The sequence below is a fragment of the Phoca vitulina genome, unplaced genomic scaffold, assembly GCF_004348235.1.
Source record: "Phoca vitulina isolate PV1807 unplaced genomic scaffold, GSC_HSeal_1.0 scaffold10, whole genome shotgun sequence".
Lineage (NCBI taxonomy): Eukaryota > Metazoa > Chordata > Mammalia > Carnivora > Phocidae > Phoca > Phoca vitulina.
Window position 1 is genome coordinate 19,640,029 of NW_022589713.1, and position 21,675 is coordinate 19,661,703.

The following is a 21,675-nucleotide window of genomic DNA, read 5'->3' on the forward strand; positions in this document are numbered from 1 at the left end:
ACAAGGAGGCAGAAAGAAACCTATGGGGGCAACGAATAGATTCATTATTTTAGTTTTGGTGATGGTTTCATGGGTGTATGTATATGTCTAACTTATCAAATTGTAAACTTTAAATATGTGCAGTAAACTTTAAATATTGTATGTAAGTAAAACCTCAATAAATCTATTTTTAAATAGACAGAGATCTGATATTTCCCACTGAGGGTGTTTCCTTAGTCTTTCCCAGTTAACAAAACACAACATTGAGGATAATCAAAATTGGCATTAAAGATGGAGGCATACCATCATGCAAGATCCTTGACAAATGGCTACTCTAAGGAGTCCTGCTTTCTTGAAAGGTAAAGAAAAAGCCTCTTATTTAGTAATTTTTAGGCATGCAATCCTAGTTCTATAAATATAGGATTTTTTTTAACCAAATTGTTAGTTGAAATAAATCACCAGATAAATGTTACATAATTAGGAAGCATAACAAAAGTCTATATCTATACTCCGAGACAAATTCATGATTAGGGTATTATTAGACTGATTCTACCTATGAGGAAATAGAGGCTCAGAGAGGCTGAGTTGGCAAGTTAGCCTAGGATCACATAGGTAGTAAAGGGCAGAGTCAGAACACTACAGCCCTCCCAACTCCAGAACTATTATTTCCTACACAACAAATATCTGACTCTACCTATTTACTAAAATCGTTCATCCATGACCTGGGACGGCAAGGCCATCACCTATGGCTATTTCAGTATACCCACTGAAATGAATTATGTTCCTGGCATTCATAGGGGAACAGTTAACCCACTACTTCTTACATCTTCGTTTCTCTTAGAGAATTGCTTATTTTCCAACCATTTTCCTAGAACTCATCCCTTATTTGTTCTCTCCCTCATGTCTTAATTCCATCCCATCAGCAAATCCCATTGGCACCACTTCCACAATATACCCCAAGTCAGTTCACTTCTTTCTGTCCCCACCACACAACCCCAATTCAAGCACCATCATCCCTTGCCTGATGACTGCCCTTTGTCTGGGATATGAGTGGTACATTTTCCCCTAATTTGTTATTTGTCTTTAAATTTGTTTATGTTTTGAGGTTTTCTTTCTTTCTATTTATATACAAGTATTTTATTTTTATGTACTCAATTTTATCAGTTTCTTCATTTATGACTTCAAGACTTCAAGTCATTTAGAAAGGCCTTCACTAACTCTTGATTTTGAATAAGCAAACTTACAATAAGCCTGAGTAGGATTTAGGAAGGGCATTACACACTCTGGAAAACAGTATGGATTTCCTCAAAAAGTTGAAAATAGAGCTACCCTACGACCCAGCAATTGCACTACTGGGTATTTACCCCAAAGATTCAAACGTAGTGATCCAAAGGGGCACCTGCACTCTAATGTTTATAGCAGCAATGTCTACAATAGCCAAACTATGGAAAGAGCCTAGATGTCCATCAACAGATGAATGGATAGAAAAGATGTGGTATATATATATACAATGGAATATTATGCAGCCAACAAAAAAATGAAATCTTGCCATTTGCAATGACGTGGATGGAACTAGAGGGTATTATGCTACACAAAATAAGTCAATTAGAGAAAGACAAGTATCATATGATCTCACTGATATGAGGAATTGAGAAACAAGACAGAAGCTCATAGGGGAAGGGAGGGAAAAATGAAACAAGATGAAACCAGAGAGGGAGACAAACCATAAGAGACTCTTAATCTCAGGAAACAAACTGAGGGTTGCTGGAGTGGTGGGGGGTGGGAGGGATGGGGTGGCTGGGTGATGGACACTGGGGAGGGTATGTACTATGGTGAGAGCTGTGAATTGTGTAAGACTGATGAATCACAGACCTGTACCCCTGAAACAAATAATACATTATATGTTAATTTAAAAAATTAAATTAAATTTAATTTAATTTAAATTAAAAAAAAAAAAGGAAGGGCATTACATCTGTGTTACCACCTCCAACACAGACTTCAAATTATCCCTGAACTTGGAAGTTTATGTACAGCTTATAGTTTAAGATATCTTAATGCACAAAGCTGCTCCAAAAGAATATGCCTACTTTCCAATCTCTCAACCCTCAAGCCAGACTTTAGGAAGCAATACTCAAAATCTAGTAGACCCTATAGAGTATGATTCTTTGTGTACAAGTATTCAAACCTTAGGCTGCCATAATAAATCTTGACTTTTGTAAGTACTTCAAAATGCTTGAGTGCATAAGCATTTGTCTATAATGAGAAAAAAATCACCACCATTAAATATGTAAATTTAAAATGATCTGAAATCATAAAAATAATAATACAAAGAAAAGGAAACATTATATATTGATTCAAACAAGCTGTAAAATATGAGATGGTTAGGAAACTGTGAATACTAATTATATATTTGATAATATTAAAGAATTTTTGTTAATTTAATTTTGGGGTGATAGTGGTAATATGGTTGTTTTTTTTTTAAATAGTCCTTAACAATTGGAGACATATACTGAAATACTTATGAATAAAATGATATAATGTCTAGGATTTGCTTTAAAATAACCAGAGATATTTTTTTATGGTAGGGATACATATGATACAGTACTGGCCATGAGTTAATATTAATTGAAGATGGGTGATGGGTTCATGAAGATTTATTATATCATTGTCTCTATTTTTGGATGTCTTTGAAACTTTGCATAATATATTTTAGAGACAATATTTTAATTCTATAGATTAACTCCTTTTGGAATAAGATTTGTGCATGCATCTATGAGGCCTCACTGGAGGCTAACTGACTCAACGTCTATTCCCAAACCCCTTCTCCCTTGACTCTATACAAAGTCTAGAACATGTGAATGCTCATTCTCCCAGCATTCTTTGCAGCTAAGAGTAGCCAAGTGACACAACTTTGGACAATGAGATGAAGCTGAAGTCTGCTGGGATTTCTCAGAAAATTTTTGCTCTTTTATATAAAAGTACACAGTGTGGCTGGCTTCCACCTCTCTTTTCCCATCTTTGAATGGAACCTAGGTTCTGACTCAGTAAAGCCATATTACAACCCTGGGAAAACTAAATTGAAATTTGAGCACCAGGTCTTTTTTTCACCGAAACATTGAACCAAATCCATCAGCTCTCCATCTCTGGGCATCTGAGACATCTATTTATATTAAATGTAAATATATTTTTAAAATCCTATTTTTTAAAAATCACTATAAGTCAGACTTTCTGTTACTTGCAACTAAATAACCTTCCTAACTGATCCAATCTGTTATAGAGATTTTCTTACATAAAAATTTCTGGTCTCCAGTAGGAAGCTATGCTAATATTTGTTGCTAACAGAATGGTTTCATTAATTTGAATTGAATCCTAAAGTGCCATTTAAAAAAATTCTACTCCTATTCCCTAAGCCTAGTTGGGTCATCTCACCAAGTATCTGAAAGCTATTTAAAACTATTTTAAAGTAACCATTACAAAGTGAAATGAATTATTGTTTAATTAATAAGTTCACTAATTAATGACTAATTAATGATATACTCTTTCCCTGGCCCTAATTTCATCACTGCCAATTGTACTTTTATTTAAGCTCTTGACTTCAGGGTGTCACGAATCCCAGCCTCCCTCAGATAGATGGTAAATGTGCATCTGTCAAGGACTCTGAGGAGATGCCAGACACAGGACACAGTCCCACAGCTGAAACAACTCTTCTTCCCCTGAAGCCAGCTAAACTCTATCGTCAAAACTTCATCCCCTTCAAGAAGTACCCCCAAATTAGGCAAGATGAAAGACTTTACATCTGTCCCAAGTTCAACCAGTTCCAGCTTGTGTTTAAACAGAATCTTAACTACAGGTCAAAACTAAATATACCCAACATTCATGGGAATGAAGAACAACCAAATTTCTTGGTACTTACTTTCACTTAAATGCTAAACATCTGTATGTTTCAGGTAAGATGCTCTGACTTAATTAAAGGCAATAGTACTATGATAAACACCTATCAGAGTATCTAGTACAGTAGTAGGCACTTAAAAAATGTTTGATAATTAATTTACTAAATGTATTAATTATGTAGTTAATAGATATTTAGAGTTCACAATAGATTGTATTTCATATCAGGAGCTCCAACTTCGTGAACACTGCTATACAAATATAACCTGTTTTCAAAATATAAAATATTATGAAATGTGTATGATTATCCTTCATGAGATCAGCAATATACCATTCTCTGCTGATATATCTAGAAACAGCTTCATTCATTCATTAATTTCTACACAATAGTGACTACTCCTTATGTAAGGTCATGTTTCAGCTCCATCAACTATCTTTGAGCATAGCACGCTATCTTCAATAACAGTTAGGACACCCAGCCCAATCAATACAAGCTAGATAAATAAATGATGTCCTGTTATTTCTGAGCAACAAACTCTGTAATTAGACCATCTGGATTAGAATCCTGACTCCAGCATGTTCTTCTATGTAACAAATTTCTTAATCTCTTTCTGCCTCAGTTTCTTCATCTGTAAAATAGGGATGATGATCATAGTACCTACCTTATAGGATTATAGTGAGGACTAAGAGAGATTATAATGTGCTGATAGGTATTACATGTCCAATAAATGTTATGCACTGTTAACTTACTCTACTCATTGCATCATGGTCAAAATTTACTGTCCATCTGATCTGTTCCAGTGAATCCACAGGACATCACAACAGCAATTATTAGTCACTACAGTTTATAGGCAACTATGTCCAGGTCCTCTGGTTCTACTTGGAGTCAGCCATTATAACACAACATCTTGTCACAGCCCTCCCAGGGGCCCAACACATAACTTATCCATGCCAAGATCTGTGAGTATGCATCACAACCCAGCTGGTGTAGAACCAGGGCAGAACTTGCAGTGAGATGATCTGGATTTAGTTCAGCCTGGGGAACTGTATTTAGGGGAAATCACTGCTCCTCACAGAATCTCTGTTTTTTTCACTTATAAAGTAGAAATAATACTTACCTCATTGTAGAGGACTAAATGGCATAACCTAAGTAAGAATACCTTTCAAATGTAAAGTGTATTATATGCTGGGTATTATTATTCATCTTTGTATCACCAGCTTCATTAATTCAAAATATGCTTAGTTCATTTATGACTGTTCCAAACACTGTGCTAAGCTCTAGGGACATGGAAATAAATAATATACAGTAGCCAGAGTTGAATATATATTTGTTTGGTATATTATTTGTTAACTGATCAATTAACATTGCTAAAAAATATTTGGACTGGAAAACTTAGACCCAAGTTGCAAGAGATACAAGATGCTATATTCCATTTTATCATAACAGACACATGTCTTCCTCTTTTTGCACTCCCAGTAAGCATTTAAATCTATCATAGCATTGAAACACTCGACTATAAACGAGTTTACTTCCCATAAAGTCCCCCTTCTAGACTGTGAGCTTCTTGAGGGTAGGACCTATGGGGTTTTTCTTCTTTGTATCTTTGGTATTTAACTCAGAGTATTGCATAAAGTAGACACTTAGAAAACATTTTTTTCAGTAGTTAAGAATGACCAACTGCATTTGGGTGTTGGGGAGAAACAATGTCACAATTCGATCAAATGCTTTCAACCAGAAACCTCATGAATGTAGTTCCTTTTTGTACTAGTACTTGGGTGTGCACCACCTCTCTCTATGTACACAAGTATACACATCTCTACATGGATGGGCTAATAGATCAGCCTTTTCAGAGGACATTACATTTTAAAACGCTCCATAGCCATTTAGTAAATGACAACTTCTGATGTCCTAAGCTTTCAGAAAGAGTTAATGTACCTCAAAGAAATAATCAGTGTAACTTTCCAACCAGTAAAATCAAGCCCCTTATATTCTATTTAATTTCCTAGGAGTTTTTATATACATATATATGTTCAACATACATAGCCCCTCACACATATACCAGCACTATATATTTTTTCACAACATAGGGTTTTCTAGGATTGAGTAGTTTTAAACAACAGTATTTTATTATTTTAAGCACACCCACTGTGGAAACATTCTCGGGGCTCACTGCTTCTGCTATTGGAACATTTGTTTTTTATTCTGAATATTTCAGCACATCTATTTACCTGGCACTATATTTAGTACCACAGTGCCAAGATGGCATATATAAAGATTCAATTGCAATTCCCATCTGATGTCCCTTCCCTCTCCTTTTTACCCCCTTTTTTATGTCCATACTCTGAATTCAGCACAAAGTTGGTGTGTTTAATTTAAAAAGAAGTAAAACGCTCCAGGAGACGCCTCAGACCACTGCAAATCACCTACTTTATAGAGGCAGTAAAATTGTGTATCGGATTAGAAGTGATGCTGATCTGAAATTTATGATAACTTTTAATGGCATTATAATTTTTTTCCCTGTGCGCTCCATAACTGCGTCGTTTCGATGCACAGTGCAGTGAGATGAAATTTGTAAGGGAAGAACATTACCCAGGCAAACCCAGGGGGAAAAAAAAAAGTCAGCAGAATAATGCAACAGCCCCACACGGGTGGATGGAAGCTATTCTTTCCATGTACTATGTAGAGGCACAAACTCCAAAACGACCCTTTGAAAATAAAGGCAACCGAGAGTACAGAATTTGTTGATATAAGAAATGTGGTAGAAGCAACCTCTTAAGAAAGAGGGTGTTGGTGGCTTCCTCACACCACCTCACCACTTTTGGGACTCTTCATGTCTCTTGGCTGAGAGAGGACATTTGGGTGTCCTGATGTACTTTTCTAGAACAAATAGCTCTTCCCTAGGCTGGGTCTGTTGTCTGGTTTTCCCTGGGACAGCTCAACACCCCACTGGTTCCAAGAAAGCATGAGGGGGCACTCTTGGTATCACAGGTTTAAGACTGGTGAAGTCCTAAGAAGTTTGCGACTAAGAAACTGGTGAAAGAGATGAAGAACTCTCCAGGAAAGCCACCAGAGACAAAGGAGAAGATTCTCAATATCACATCCCCTCCTCAACTCTTTTCTTCAGGGGTAATCCAGCTTCTGTTCAAATATTTTCAAGGGCAAGAGGCTCATTACCAGTTGAAGCAGTTCATGAATTCATTTATAAATTCACTGAACAATGTATTTGGCATAGTGTGGGCACTACATGTTATGCTATTTTTTATTGTATGTAACCTCTTGCCCACACCCTAGGAAGCTATGTTATTCTTGACCCATTTCCCAGAGAATTAGAATAAAAGAAAATTAGAATGTGTCACAGCAAAGAAACTTAATGGCCATCCAGTCCAACCCTTTCATTTTACAGAGAGTGAAGCGAAACTGAGATCCAGAGAGGGGAAGTCAGTTATCCAAGGTCACATAACTAATTCATTGCAAAACCTGAGTTAAAATCCCACATCCGATTCCCCATCATATAGTTCTTCAGGTGAACCATGATGCTTTTTCTTCACAAATCATACACACCATCCTTCCAAGTGTCCAACTTCCCAAGCTTATGTTTCTCTCTCCTACTCTGGCTGAAAGGTTCTATAGCAAGCTTGTGGGTCTTTAATCAAACACAGCCTTGGAATGTGTCCTTGGTCATTATCCATCAGTTCTTAGGTAGGTTGGGAAGACAAATCCTTCTCCTCAATATCATCCATAATCTATTCTTCACTAACCATGCCCTCTTTTCTTTTAACAAACTAACAGGGAAGAAGAAAATTCTCCCTCTACTTACAAGACTTTTGACTTCCTACCCAAAACTGAAAATCATTTAGAGGACTCCATTTCTCCTTTTCTCTTCCCCAAATCTCCCCTCTTCCCTACTTCTACCTAGTGCTTCTCTTCATTTATAAATATTACATGTTCTGAGACTTTAAACACTACCCCATATAGGGCTGACCTCTACCTCTTCTGGGTCTGAACTGTGACATTTTTATATCTCTGTTTTAGCATCCATCACAAGTTTCCTTCTGCTGCAATTTTTGCTTTTATGTCTTTTCAACCTTGAGCTCGTTGAAGGCAAAGTTGCTATCTCATTTACTTTTGTCTCCCTAGTTTGTGACACACAGTGGAAGCTAACTTAATAATTTTGAATGAAGGTATGCAAATCAGCAGAACTGGGAGGGGTTGTGTGTTTTCAGTCTTGCAGTCTATTTTGCCATGTTTTAAGTTTATGATCCCAGATGGCAGCCCACCTCTGATTGAACTATATTTGGTTACACATGTCACTGTCTCCCTTCTCCCACCTGCAAGACACTCCACTTTTCTGGGGAATTATCTGGATTCCTGTCACCCCACCCCATGTGCCTTTGGAGGGCTCTTATTTAGAGAAACACAGGTTCACCCTCTATGTGAAGAATCTCACACTTGTGTAGCTCTAATGATGCAGAAATTCTCTTTTCTCCATGGTGTCATGTGTCACCATCATTAATGTTGATTTCCCTTCATTTTTATAGTCTTTCTTTTTGATTTTCTTACTCAATCTTATCTACCATCCCCTCTAGGAAGCTATTATTCATCCCTTTAATACTCTACCACAGAAAGATGTTCTCTAGCAGTGAGGCCAACTTGGATGACTCACAACAGATCTAATTGGTGAGCAAAATGCAGTCAGACTGGCTTCAAGTACTTGCCAACTGTGTGACCTTCAGTAAGTTCCTTAAATTCTCTGTGCCTAAGTTCCTTTTCTGTAAAGTGTCTTGTGGGGTTCTGTGAGTGTTAAAGAAAGTAGTGCATGTAAAACATTTAGCACAGTACTTGGTATACAGTGATTGCAAAATAGATGTTTGCTCTCCTAACTGTTATCACTGTAAACAAAGGCAACCCAAAGGCAGTGGACACCCTGTTGATGCTCATAACCTCTTCTAAGTGTCACATAAACCTCAGGTACTTTCATAAATATATGTTTTCCATGACTCTTTTTTTTTAGTCTTCTTGTCTCCTCCTTGTTCACTTGACTGCTATCATCTTATAACTGCTGGGAGAGCCCTTGCCCAACAGAAAGTGTCCTTCTGAGTTTGCCCAAGAGGGAAAGCAAGGTCACACAAGGAGGAGAAAAGAGCCCCACATTGGAAAAGACCATTTAAAAGAGAGCAGTCATGTTGAGATCAGGGATACTCCCAAGTTCAGCCTCCACCACCCCTCTGCAGGCCCTGGGACTAAACAGAACTGACCTGCCAGGCGGCTTAGCATTTCTTCCAAGTGACATGTAACGCCAAAGCTAAAAACCTCAGTGTCCAGGTACTTATGGTCTACCCTAGAGACTTAGGTTAATGATGAACCTTGTCTAATTCCATTAGTCTCATTGATATGAAGGATTCCTAAAGCAATTAAAGCAAGTGCTATCCCCTGAGAGCTCTGGGATGAATATCTCTTCCCTACTCTTCTCAGACCCTGGTTTTGCCCGGTGAATGGCACAGGTAAGGCTGAGCAGAGGATCCCTCATACAGGAATGGTGTCCTTTGGTACCAACAAATTAGGATTTGACTTCAATTAATGGTGTTCAGAAACTAAAGTATCAGCTGAGAAATGTGAAGGGAGGAGTACTGTCTTCTTGGTGAAATTGTTCTTCACAATTCTTTCCCCCAGATGTTCATTTCACAAACTATATACATTTTATTCAGTCTAATTATAATTTATCTACCTAGAACTTCAGTGACCCACAAAATGCCTTCAAAGTCATTGGCCCATTTCAGAAGCTTCTAGTAGCCCATTAGAAATGTCAGTGCACACTCAACAAGCAGCCAGATCCAAATACGCTGAGGCTTAACCTCATTAAAATGTTTCTACGACACAGGGTCAAACTTATCTTGCCACGGACTCCCTTCCTCTCGCCAATCGCTGAGAAACCATTTTCTTTCTAATTAATTTCATCTAGATGAAACCTGCACAAATGTCAGTGCAACAAATTAAGACTTATTGATTATTGGCTTTTTAAAAATAGTTAATGGTTCTGTCCAAAGATGGAATATTTTAGGGACATCAGCAAGACATTTTAGCTTAGGCTGATTTTGTTTTTGTTTTTTTTAAACAATGAAAATAATGTTGTAAGCATCTTCCATAACCTCATTGTTCATTTTTCACCTACAACTTTATCCTTTTTTTATAGTCACAAAATATAAACAGCTAGAAAACCACATCTTAGAATTTGCTGCAAGAATAAGTACTACTCAGACATTTATATTTCATACATGGTGCTCTGCAGCTTAGCCATCTTGTTTCCCTTTTTTCTCTCCCTTTAAACATTGTAGAATGTTAAGTTTGTTCGCCTTGATTGTTGATAGTAAAAAGGAAAAAAAAAGTTAAAAATGAGATAAAACTCAAATTCCTTATTAGAAATCTTGTTTCTTTCTTTCTTCCTTCCTTCTTTCTTTCTCTTTCTTTCTTTTTCGTTCTTCTTTCTCTTTCTTTCTTTCTTTCTTTCTTTCTTTCCTCTTTCTCTCTTTCTCTCTTTCTTTCTTTCTTTTAAGGTTGATGTTGGAAAAGGGTTTCTGGCATACTCTTAACCACTCACCAAGCCTTACTGAATCCTACGGTATGCTAAGGTAAAGGTCAGAGGGGAATGCTGGCCTTAACTACTACTCTCAAGAGGATGTAATCTAGTTCAGATCATCTACATGCATGTAAAAAACTGTGACCTACAAAACTTTCTTTTTTTTTTAAAGATTTTATTTATTTATTTATTTGAGAGAGAGAGAGAATGAGCAGGGGGAGGAGCAGAGGAGAAGGGAGAGAATCTCAAGCAGGCTCAGCACTGAGCAAAGAGCCTGACATGGGGCTTGATCTCACAACCCTGAGATCATGACCTGAGCTGAAACCAAGAGTCAAACACTTAACTGAGCCACCCAGGCACACCAAAGCTTTCTGAACTATACATGTGGTGGAATTCAAATGCAGTATGTTATCTGGTTTACAGACTTACTGTAAAGTAGCATGGGATCCCTGTTCACAGGTAGAAAAATGGGCAAAGAGAAATGAATAGTATCAAAGATAACATTGGCAGCAGGAAAAAAATCTAGCTTCCAGTTCTAAAGTACTGAAAGTAGACCATGCATTAACATGCTATCCAACTCATCAAGAGCTTTTATTTTACCAATTAAGTACATCCAAGGCCTATAAGTAAGGCTTCCTAAAAGAGTGGAAATCAGGTGCAGGCTGTACACAGGCAAATTGCTTCTAGGGAAGAGATTTATAACAAAACTTTTTTCTTCCATCCTACTCAAATGATTCAATTTGTCAGGGAATATCTGAGTACAATTACTTTCTGTATTCACTTTGAAAGTGTAAGTGTTTAGTCTTCATCTATCAGAACAGATCCATGAAAGGCTCATAGATACTATCTAGTCCAACCCATCATTTTACAGAAAATAATTGAAGCCCAGAGAAGTTGTTATGTGTGCAACGCCATATAACTTGAAGGAGCGTGCATATGTGTATGTGTGTTAGGGTGTATATGTATGAAAGGATTTTTATCTTACTATTCAATACAGTTATATGCTATCATTTTACCCAGCACTACATATCAATTAAAGATAAGCATGGATGTTTTGGAAAAGGTGCCCAGCTAGGTGACATCAATGACCAAACAGCTAGCAAACTCAATGTAGGAAGAGAACTGAGGAGAAGTCATCATATTCAAACTGGGCCTGAAAAGAGCAGAGGATGTGAGGTCCATAGGGAGGCATGCCCACAGCCTGAAACAGAGGGGTCTCGGCTGCAGTGTGACAAACTTCAGGCAACTTAATTTTACTTAACTAGTATTACTTAAGGCAAATTTAAGAGACATTTTCTCTTGGGCCAGATAAAAGAATAAAAGCTAGTGAGTTCCTCATGGAGGTCTTTCATCTTAGAGGAGACTTTAGAAATGAAGACTTTGAGGACAGAAGTAAAGAATCTGATGACTACATCACTTCAACAGGGGATTGGACCAGTTGACCTTGAAGTCCCAGGCAGCTCTAAAAGACCTTGATTGTGATTTAGTTTTATGTTTGTATTTATGTTCTGTCAACAACCCCATAAGCTCTGGGGCTGCTTTAATGAATAAATGATAAGTTTAAAAATGATAATGGTGTCATCAGGAGCAGAAACCAGTGCTGGTTTATGGCTAGGTCTTAATCTATGCCACTGAATTGGACACAAAGGACAGGTTCTCTCATTTCGATTTGTCATGGCCAGCAAATGTGGGAGCCTCAGCCTTCATCTCAGGCAAAGCAGGCTTCACTAGTTGTGCTGGGTCAGATCAGCCAAATCTCTCATTCACACCCTTATTTGTCTCTTTTTAGACATTGTCTGCATCATACAAATAACACATCTTTTTAGTAAGTGTATAGTAAGGTGTAGGAATGGAATTACTGGCACAAGGAAGAGAACTAATATCAAATATCTTGACAAAACATTCACTACAGTTTCTCTTGACATTTTAAGACCAAAACAGGCTCAAATTCACCTACTATAGGTATTGACAAAAAGACAATAGGTTTACCATAAACAAAAATTCATTCAATTTTCAAAGAGTATGCTCTGTAATGATGCTACCTAGGCTCAGTTGTACCAACATGTTGAATAGTCACATGAGCCCTACTATCAGAAAAGGCATTTGCCATCAATTCCTTTCCCTGAGTCAGTAATTCCATCCTGTACCTACTATACTTTTGCTCAAAAGATGCAATTTGTATAATGCAGACAATCTCTAAAAGGAGACAAATAAAAATGTGAACCAGAGATTTGGCCATCTGACACACAAAGCTAATCAGTGGTACTAACAAGATATGGTCCAGAAGAATAGTGATGGAGAAATGTGTTTTTCTGGTATTTGGTTCCCCAAATTATAACCAATAGATAACATTCATGCATATAAGTAGGGAAGGAAGATACTCTAATAAAACACAACACCTCCATTATCTTTGATTTGAAAAAGAGGATAAAACTAATACACAAACCTGTGTGGGCAATCTTAAAATGAAGATGAGGTACAGAAAATACTTCATAAGGCTTTTCAAAGTGATATATTGATATCTTATAAATATTAAGTTTGTCATAGGCCAATGGCTATATTTTGTCCTTAGTATGAATTAGTAATTTAGGTATTTGTGTTGAATAGAACCAGAAGTCCCCCCATTGGAAGCAAGTCAAAGAGGTAGAGTATATATTTTGCAAGGTCTTTTGTTCTTTCCATGTAGTCTGCTGAAGAACACTAGGGAGTTTTGCATGAGGCTTACGTCCAACAACATATGCTGATAGGAGTTGGGAATAAGACATATACAGAGAAAAGAAGTCAGGGAGTGGTGGAGACTGGGCAAAACTTATTGCAAAGTTTCATCGTCTCATAAGACTGTTTTAAGCCAACATTAAACTATGTTGTCCATCACTCTAGACAGTCTGGATCAGTGTCCCTCCCATTGGTAAAGAATGGCACTTGAGTGCTGGCATAAGCTTTATGTGACCAACCACCTGGCTCCCAAAGCTGTATGGCAGCCCTTCATGCCAATTACAAGGGTCAATGGCAGCTTCAGAGGAAGATAGCATGAGAGGAGCTGCCTCCTACAGCCACCAATTCCTGGAGTAGGGACCCCCATTTGCTCACAATCGTTGTTGTATCCACACTGCTCATTAGCCAACCATGACAGATTTCTGTTTGTTATTTATCAGTATTTTACTTGGGGAGGAAAAAAGGAGTTATTTTTTGGTGATAAGTCTTTTCATGAAATAACATTAACTGCATTAGTTAGGATGCTTTTGGTGTCACAAGGAACAGAACACTGAGCCCAAATTGGCTTAAGCAAGAAGGGAATTTGTTGGCCCAATAACTGAAAAAAATCTGAGTTCAAATATGGTTTGGTTCTGTGGCTCAAATAATTACCAGGATATTTTTCTCTCTTACCCTTTCTTGGCTCTGCAGTTAGGTCCCATTTTTAGAATGGCTTTTCTCTGTAGTGGCAAGATGCTTAGTACAACTTCAACCGTACTTCCTCTTGGGTTCAAGTCAAGTGGGAAAAAGAGCCGGAGGAGCAAAAGTCTCATTGGCTCTGATTGGGTCATGTGCCCATCCCTGAACCAGTCATGGTGGCTGGGGAAGGGCAATGCACTAATTGGCTGGAGCTGAGTCAAATGTCTATCTAGGACTTGGACTGGTATCAGTTCTAACACCATATACACCGTCTTGGACAGAGAGGAGGACATGGTGGTTTCCCACAGAAAAACCCAAATACTGTTGCTAGGGAAAAAAAACAAATGGATATCAGTTGCAAAACAATGGATGTCCAATATATCAAGTCTTATCTACCAGATTCTAGGCTCACTGGGCACAGAGACTATGTCTTGTATTTCTCTGAGTCAGCCACAATGCCTAGTTTACAAATAACAGGTATTCAATAAGCATGTAATAGTTGATCTGTTGATTAATTCAGTCATTGAGAAATCTAACATCAGATATCACTCTGGCTTTTACTCAAACCTTTCTGCTACTTGACAATGGCTATACTTCATTCAAGAAAACTAGTTTCCAGTGCTATCTTCACTCACAGAACTATCTTTTACTTGGCAAATGAACTGTGAAATATTATTAATAATAACAATCCTCAATAGCACCATACTAAAATATCTCAAGTACACCTCATGACAGCCCTGTGAGGGAAAATACTATTATTATCCCTATTTTACAGATATGGAAAATAAGGCTCAAAAAAGTAAAATGACCTACCCAAGATAACACAGCTAGTAAATTATAGAGCTAGAATTAGAACCAAATCAGATCATGCTTCAAAGCCTAGTTTAGGTGCCACCACCATCTAGATCCATTACAACTGGAATCAGCCAACCCCTCCACACTATTTGATGTGTCTCTTACAGCCCTTATTTTGTTCTGACTTGGGTAATGGTTTACATACCTGTCTCTTCCACTCAATTCTTTTTTTCTTTTTCAAAGATTTTATTTGAGAGGCAGAGCACAAGCAGACGGAGAAGCAGGCTCCTTGCTGATCAAGGAGCCTGATGTGAGACTCAATCCCAGGACCCTGGGACCATGACCTGGGCCAAAGACAGATGCTTAACTGACTGAGCCACCCAGGCATCCCTCTCCCACTCAATTCTGATAGTCTCAGCACTCTGGGAACAGCAGACAGCAGAATGCAGAAGCCAGAAATATAGGAAAAAAAAAAAACAGAAAGATGGGCTGGGAGCATCTCCAGGACCACTTGCTGTACCTACCATTTCTCCTACCACTGAGGCAGAGGCAGGACCTGGTCTCAAACCAACCTTCCCAGATGAGCTCTCCACCACCCGATCAACTTTCCAAAATGCCATTTTCAACATGCCATTCCCCAACTCAAACTCTTAAGGTAAAACTTTATTTACAAAAAGCATAGCTCTAGTTTGTCAATTTGAGTTTTTCATGCCATGAACAACATGCCACGAACCTTTTTCATGCCACGAACAACATGCCACAAACCTTCAACATGCCACGAACCTTTCAACATGCCATTCCCCAACTCAAACTCTTAAGGTAAAACTTTATTTACAAAAAGCATAGCTCTAGTTTGTCAATTTGAGTTTTTAAAATATTTCATTAAGGATTATTTATCTTAATTACTGAGTGTTTTGCCACCCTCTTAAATTTTGCACCTGAGGCAGATGTCTCCCTTCCCTCACCTTTGTCCTGACCCTGCTTCAGGAGCTCCCTATTACCCACAGAGCAAAGACTGCAACACTTAGCATGACATTCAAGTCCTCCACAAAATGACTTTCATTTACCTTTCTAATTTGATCTTCAGTCTCCACTCCAACACACTAACCATTTTACTCACTGTCATTCTTCTCTCCCCTTTCCTGCTCTGTGCAATGGTTCCCCAACACAGAAGGCTTTAATCTATCCTTTCCTTCAATGGCAACCTCCCAAACCTTTACTGACTCCCCTCCCTCTCCTTGGACCAGATCCCACATTGGCTCAGGTGTCCTGTGAGCCTACCTGAATTCACTAACTACATTTTAAACCCTGAAGGCCAAAGGCTGTCTTAAAATCATTCTGTTTCTTCCATCCTCTTTGCCATTCCTTACCCCCACAACTACTATTGGACAACAAAGCTAATGCTCAATAAATCAACTCCTTTCTTTGATGTTTCAACAGACTCTAGTTTATTCCCATCTGTTGGCCAGCTTATTCCTTGGGCCGTGGCTCACTGAGCCAGGAAAGTCCTCTTCCTGGACTTCACATTCAAGCTCCTCAGAAGACAGGAAAACAGGCTTGGGAGGTGGCAAAATCAAGAGGCCACCCCTCTCAGAACCTGGGCTTGGGCTCAGAGCCCCACAGGGAGTTATGGAACTGATACTTATTCTGGTTTTGCTTCTCATAGAACCTTGGGTCTTAAAGACTACTCACCCCAAAGGGAGTTCAGATTGTTCTGGTTCAGCTCAAAATAAAGAATTTAAACACTTTTCAGGGAAAACTTGCCATTGTCAGACTACAAAACAATTTTTTAAATAAATATTTGGATCTAAAAAGAATCATTCTTTACGTACAACTGACTGACCTTCTTTATTTTTAAATGTGTGACCAGAACTGGAAAATGGATATTTTGCAGAGAAATATCATTTGCCAAGTTTAGTCCCAATTATTTATTTACTCAGTGAATATTTATTTATTGTCAACCATAGGCCAAGTGCTATGGATAGTGTGATAATCAAGACAGACATGGTTCCTGGCCTCTTGCAGCTTTCACCATACATTTTATTATTTATGAGAATTGTTAGAAATTACTTTGGAGTTCCTTAAATCAACAAGTAACTATTGAGCTCATAATAAATGCCTAGTCTAGATATGTGGGATATACTGGTGAATAAAATAGACAAACTCTCTTCCCTCCAGGAGTTTATAATCTAGCTGGGTTCAATAGACAATAAACATAATAAGTATAAACTGCATTAGAAGAAATAGGTGCTATGGAAGAAAGAAAAAGTCAAGCAAGATAGGAATGTGTCTGGAGCATTTGAGGAATCCAACTGGATTGTAGCTGGAGTGTAGTAAGGGAGACAGAGTAAAAATAAGGTAAGCGAAGTAGGAGGGCAGACTGTGCAGCCATGTGGGCCACTGAAAATACTTTGGCCTTTACTCCATGTGGAAAAAAGAACTGCTGAGAGTTTTGAGCGGAGGGATGACATGATGTGACTATATAATAAAAGCATCCCTCCACCTGCTATCCTTGGAATAGACCAGACAGATGGGAGAAGCAAGATTAGAAGCAAGGAGCCAGTTAGGAAAAATACTGCAGGACCCAAATTAGAGAAGGTAGTGGCTTGAACCAGTAGGCTAGCAGTATAGACACTAAGAAGGGGTCACATTCTGGATTTATTTTATTCTTTATAGAGGATAGGAGCCATCTTACCTCCTATATTTGTAGTGGGGATCAAATGAGATTAAACATGAAAAGACTTTATAACAGTGCCTAGCACATAGTCATTGCTTAATAAGCAACAATAATGATTGTGACTATTATCCATAGGCCATTAGTCAGTGGGTGGTCCTCTGTAGTGCTAGAAGTGAAAATAATTCTCTTCGATGCTAATAGAAAGTCTTGAAAATGGGGTTTGGATTTGGACCCAAAGTGGAGAAGTACCTCTCTCCTTCCTTATCATCACAAGGTTTTTGCTTCAAGGCCAAGGGCAGCCAGGACCACCCAGCTCTCATCCGTGTCTGTGTTAGTATAGATCTAGCCTGATCTGCCAGCCCTCACCTTCTCATTCACTCCACCCTTCCTTGCTTCACAGAACCAAGACTCTGGAGTGAGTAAGCGCAGACTCCTCCCATGTATGGGAGCGCTTAGGTGAAAAATATGTTTTCATTTGCCTTTAGCCTGGGGAGGAGGGATGGTCATCTTGGGGGAGAACCTGGAGTCCTGGCAGCTCCTTGGGCCATTGCTAAGGGACCCATCTGACTTACCACAGGAGTTCTGGAAAACTCCTAGAGAAGGAAACATGGAAAAGAGCTCAGCTTGTTGTAACTGGGATGCAGCATCCTCATCACTCAAAGGAGAAGAGGCTGCAGGAGAGAGTGCAGTCAAGTGGAATGGTTGGAGTATACTTTAGAGAAATTTTGCCAAAAGGGAAAGTAGAGATGATGGTCTCTTTTTTAAATTCCCTACAAAAAAAAATTCTCCAGAACTTAAAACTATTTTAATCAGCTGAAAAACATACATGGGCTTTACAGCTCCAAGACAGCTTGCACAGGCCCCGATAAATGCCTATCGCTCATTTGCATACGCTAACAGCTACACTTTAATCAGCCTCCTAATCCCTGATGGTATTAATGAATTTTTTTATGCTTTTTTTTTTTAGTATCATGTTTGCTAATTCAAAAATGATCAGCGGCTTCTGTGTGCCTTTTTTTATGCAAGAAATAATGGGTGAGCTGGGTACTCCTGTTATCCCGCTCTCACAAATAATTAAGACTACAAAGGGTACAAATCAGTTTGAATGCGGTGCACAAAGGCATGGGCTCAGCAAAGGCCTTTCTCTGTTTCTGTTTCTCTCTCCCCCACCCCCTACTTTCTTCCTTTTTATTTGTTCCTTTCCTTTGACAAGAGGTGGTTTCCAAAGACACCTAGACAAGCAAGGAGGGACTGATCCAAAATATTAATTCCCTGCCTCCCTCCACACCTACCTCCATCACCAGGACATGCAAAATGATGTGGGTTTTCATCTCAGAGGGTTTGGATGCCTCTCAAGACTGGTTTTAAAAGCACAAACTACAGTGGAAGAAAAAAACAGAACTTTCTGACATGTCTCTCCCATATTTCTCCCTCTCATCAGTTGTTCACTTTCCCAGTAAGAATCTGCCAGGCCTGGTGTTGCCAGGATCAGGGAAATGAGGAAAGGATCTCTTCCTGCCCTAGGCCTTGCTCCAGTTTGGCTCACAGCAAGCCAGGCCAGCCAGAGACACAAGCGCTGGCGACAGGACCCCAATGGTTCATGCAGCTACAGTACCTCCAAAATTAGGGTTAAGATTAGACATTTTAGGCCTGTTGAGAAAAAAAAAAAAAGAGAGAGAGAGAGAGAAGGGGCCAGGGATTAGTCCTCAGGAGGAGTGGCGGAGGCCAGCTTGGACAACGGAAATTCATAAATAAGCCAAATTGTTTTAGCCAACGTGGCTACCTAACAGAGAACAGAGTTCCCTGATGTGCATTTCATCATCTCAGCCTGCCTGCTCATACTCAGTCATGCTGGACAGGTGAGGGCCCAAAACCTTCAGCCAGGGAAAGAGGAGGAGGTGTCAGCCCTGGACAACCTGCCGCCTGGGTAGTGAACTCTCAGTGAATAATTGTCAAGAAAATATAGATACAATCCAGTGCAGGTACATCTATAAGTAAATTAGGTGGTAAATTTACTACATATATTAACATTTTAAAAATTGCTAGACATAAAAAATATAATATCCAAAGCACCTCAAGATATTGAGTTATTTTGTAAAGGTTCGGGAGGAGTCATGCCATATTTTTTTTTTTTAATTTTTAAATTTTCTTATTCAAGGGAATGCTGGGAAAAGTGATGAGACAACTAAATTTGCAAAGTCTTTTGCACTGCAACAAAGATAAAGCATTCAGTGAGTACATAATGATAAGGAAATCAATGGCCTCCCATTCTCTTGCAGTGGCCAGCTCATCACCTGGCAACCTCTCACCAACCTCCACTGGAAAGTGGCTTAGACTTTCAGGCAGCCGAAAGTTACAGACACTTTAATTTTTACTTCTTGTCTGTCATCTTCTTCTAGTCAAGGTCTTTTCTGTATTCCTAGTAGAACATTCTTTGGTACACAGTGGGCACACTGAATAATTCTGGGGGGCCATGACTCTAAAATACTATTGCTGGGAAGCTATCACTGACATTGAGCTTATCTAATGGTGTAATATCTGATTTAATTGTATGAAAAGGGTTTGTCTATGGAAATTTGACTTTAAACTTACCAGTTTAAATAAACCTAATAATACATTTTGCAAAGACGGAATTATATTCTATTTTTTAAGTCCTGATGATTCAGACAGTTTTTATCCAACTTCATTCCATTTACCTCAACCTCGCTTAGCTTGACCCATCTTTAGGCCATTTTAACACCCATTAAGCCAAGTACCTATCAATTTTTCAACAGATCTGTGCAGAGTGTCCATTGTGCTAGCCACCTTTGGCATCTCAACCAGTAAAGAATGGACAGAACCAGGAAAGAAGGGAACACCAGTGATGCTTCTGGTTGGCCATTCTAGAGGAAAACTTGAGATCTGTGGGAAACATTATTTACCATTTGGTTTATTCCCTCTCTATAGACCTTATTTACTTATGCCATTGTTTCCTTCAACAGGAATGCTTGACCCTGACTGCTCATTAGCACCTGAAAACCTTTTAAAAACATAGGTCTGCCATGTACTACCCTCAGAAATTGGAATTTACTTAGTCTAGGATGGACCACCTGACATTGGTATATTTAAAATCTGACCAAGTAGATTCTAATGTGCAGCCAACCATTATTCTACAGAAAGCAAGGCAGGTGGAACCTGTATCATGTTCCAACTGCTAATCAAACATATAACAATTAAAGGAGCATTATCCTCAAAAGAGAAATGATTAAAATGCTCACCCAACAAATTTCCAAAAGTATGAGAATTGCTTCAAGGAGGCATCTATAATTTCCCTGTTACTGCCCTATGCCTGCAGGTCAACGTTCCTCCTGGCAGCCCTGACCAACAACACAATTTCTATTTATGCTCCTTCACATATGAAAACTAAAGCCCTCTGAAGAAGAGTTGTGCTTCTCTACACCAAATCTCAAGGGCAACTAATGCTGAGCTGCTGAAAGCCTCACTACAACAAGTGCAGTGTCCTGTTTCTTGGTTTTATGGCTAAGAGTTTCTGCTCTTTCCCTCATCATTGAAGAGTTATTTCTGGAGGTGGTTCCACAACAGAAAGTCTCATAGAAGGAGTTTAAAATCACAGAGGAAACTCATCAGAGGCATCTTTAACTTCAAAGTGATCTGTAAGCAGTGAAGTTGGGCACCACAGGGAGAGAGGTATTTGTGAAAATGTGATTTTGTTCCTGATCTTGGCAACACAAAACAAAACCACACCAGTGATGGAGGAAGTATCTTGATGCCGGCCGAAAGCTTATAGATTTATAGCAGTTTCAGATAGGGTATCCCTGGTTTGTTAACTTTTAAATATCTGTCAAGGAAAAAAATTGAAGATAAATGCAAATTTTAAAAAAATGGACTAACAGCTCTCCTGAACACATGTGGATAGTTGAGGGGCTGAAGTAAGTCCTGGGGATGGGGGATCACAAACACTGCAGTGTGCTATTCTCAATAATGACACAAGCTCGCACTGGGTTTAAGCTTAATTCAAAGCCAAGCCCTGGGTACTCTGTGAAATATAGCTTTGAAAGAAGCCATTTTCTCCCAAACACGGGAACTCTCCCATCTTTCTTCAAAAGATGGCTGTTTTTTAACATCTTCCTTCAAGAAAGGAGAAGTCATCAGTTGTTTTCATTGTAAACGGTGTTTACAAGCTATATATTTTTGCTATTCCTTTCCTAACATCAAACCGAAACAATATCCCTGTAAGTACTTAATCATGGGAGGCTTCTTCTAAACCCATTCATTTGTTCATTCACCCCTTAATAAACATTAGAACTTATTATATGCATGGACCTGTACCTTAGGACACTGGTTTTTTCTTGCCTTTTTCCCCTTCTG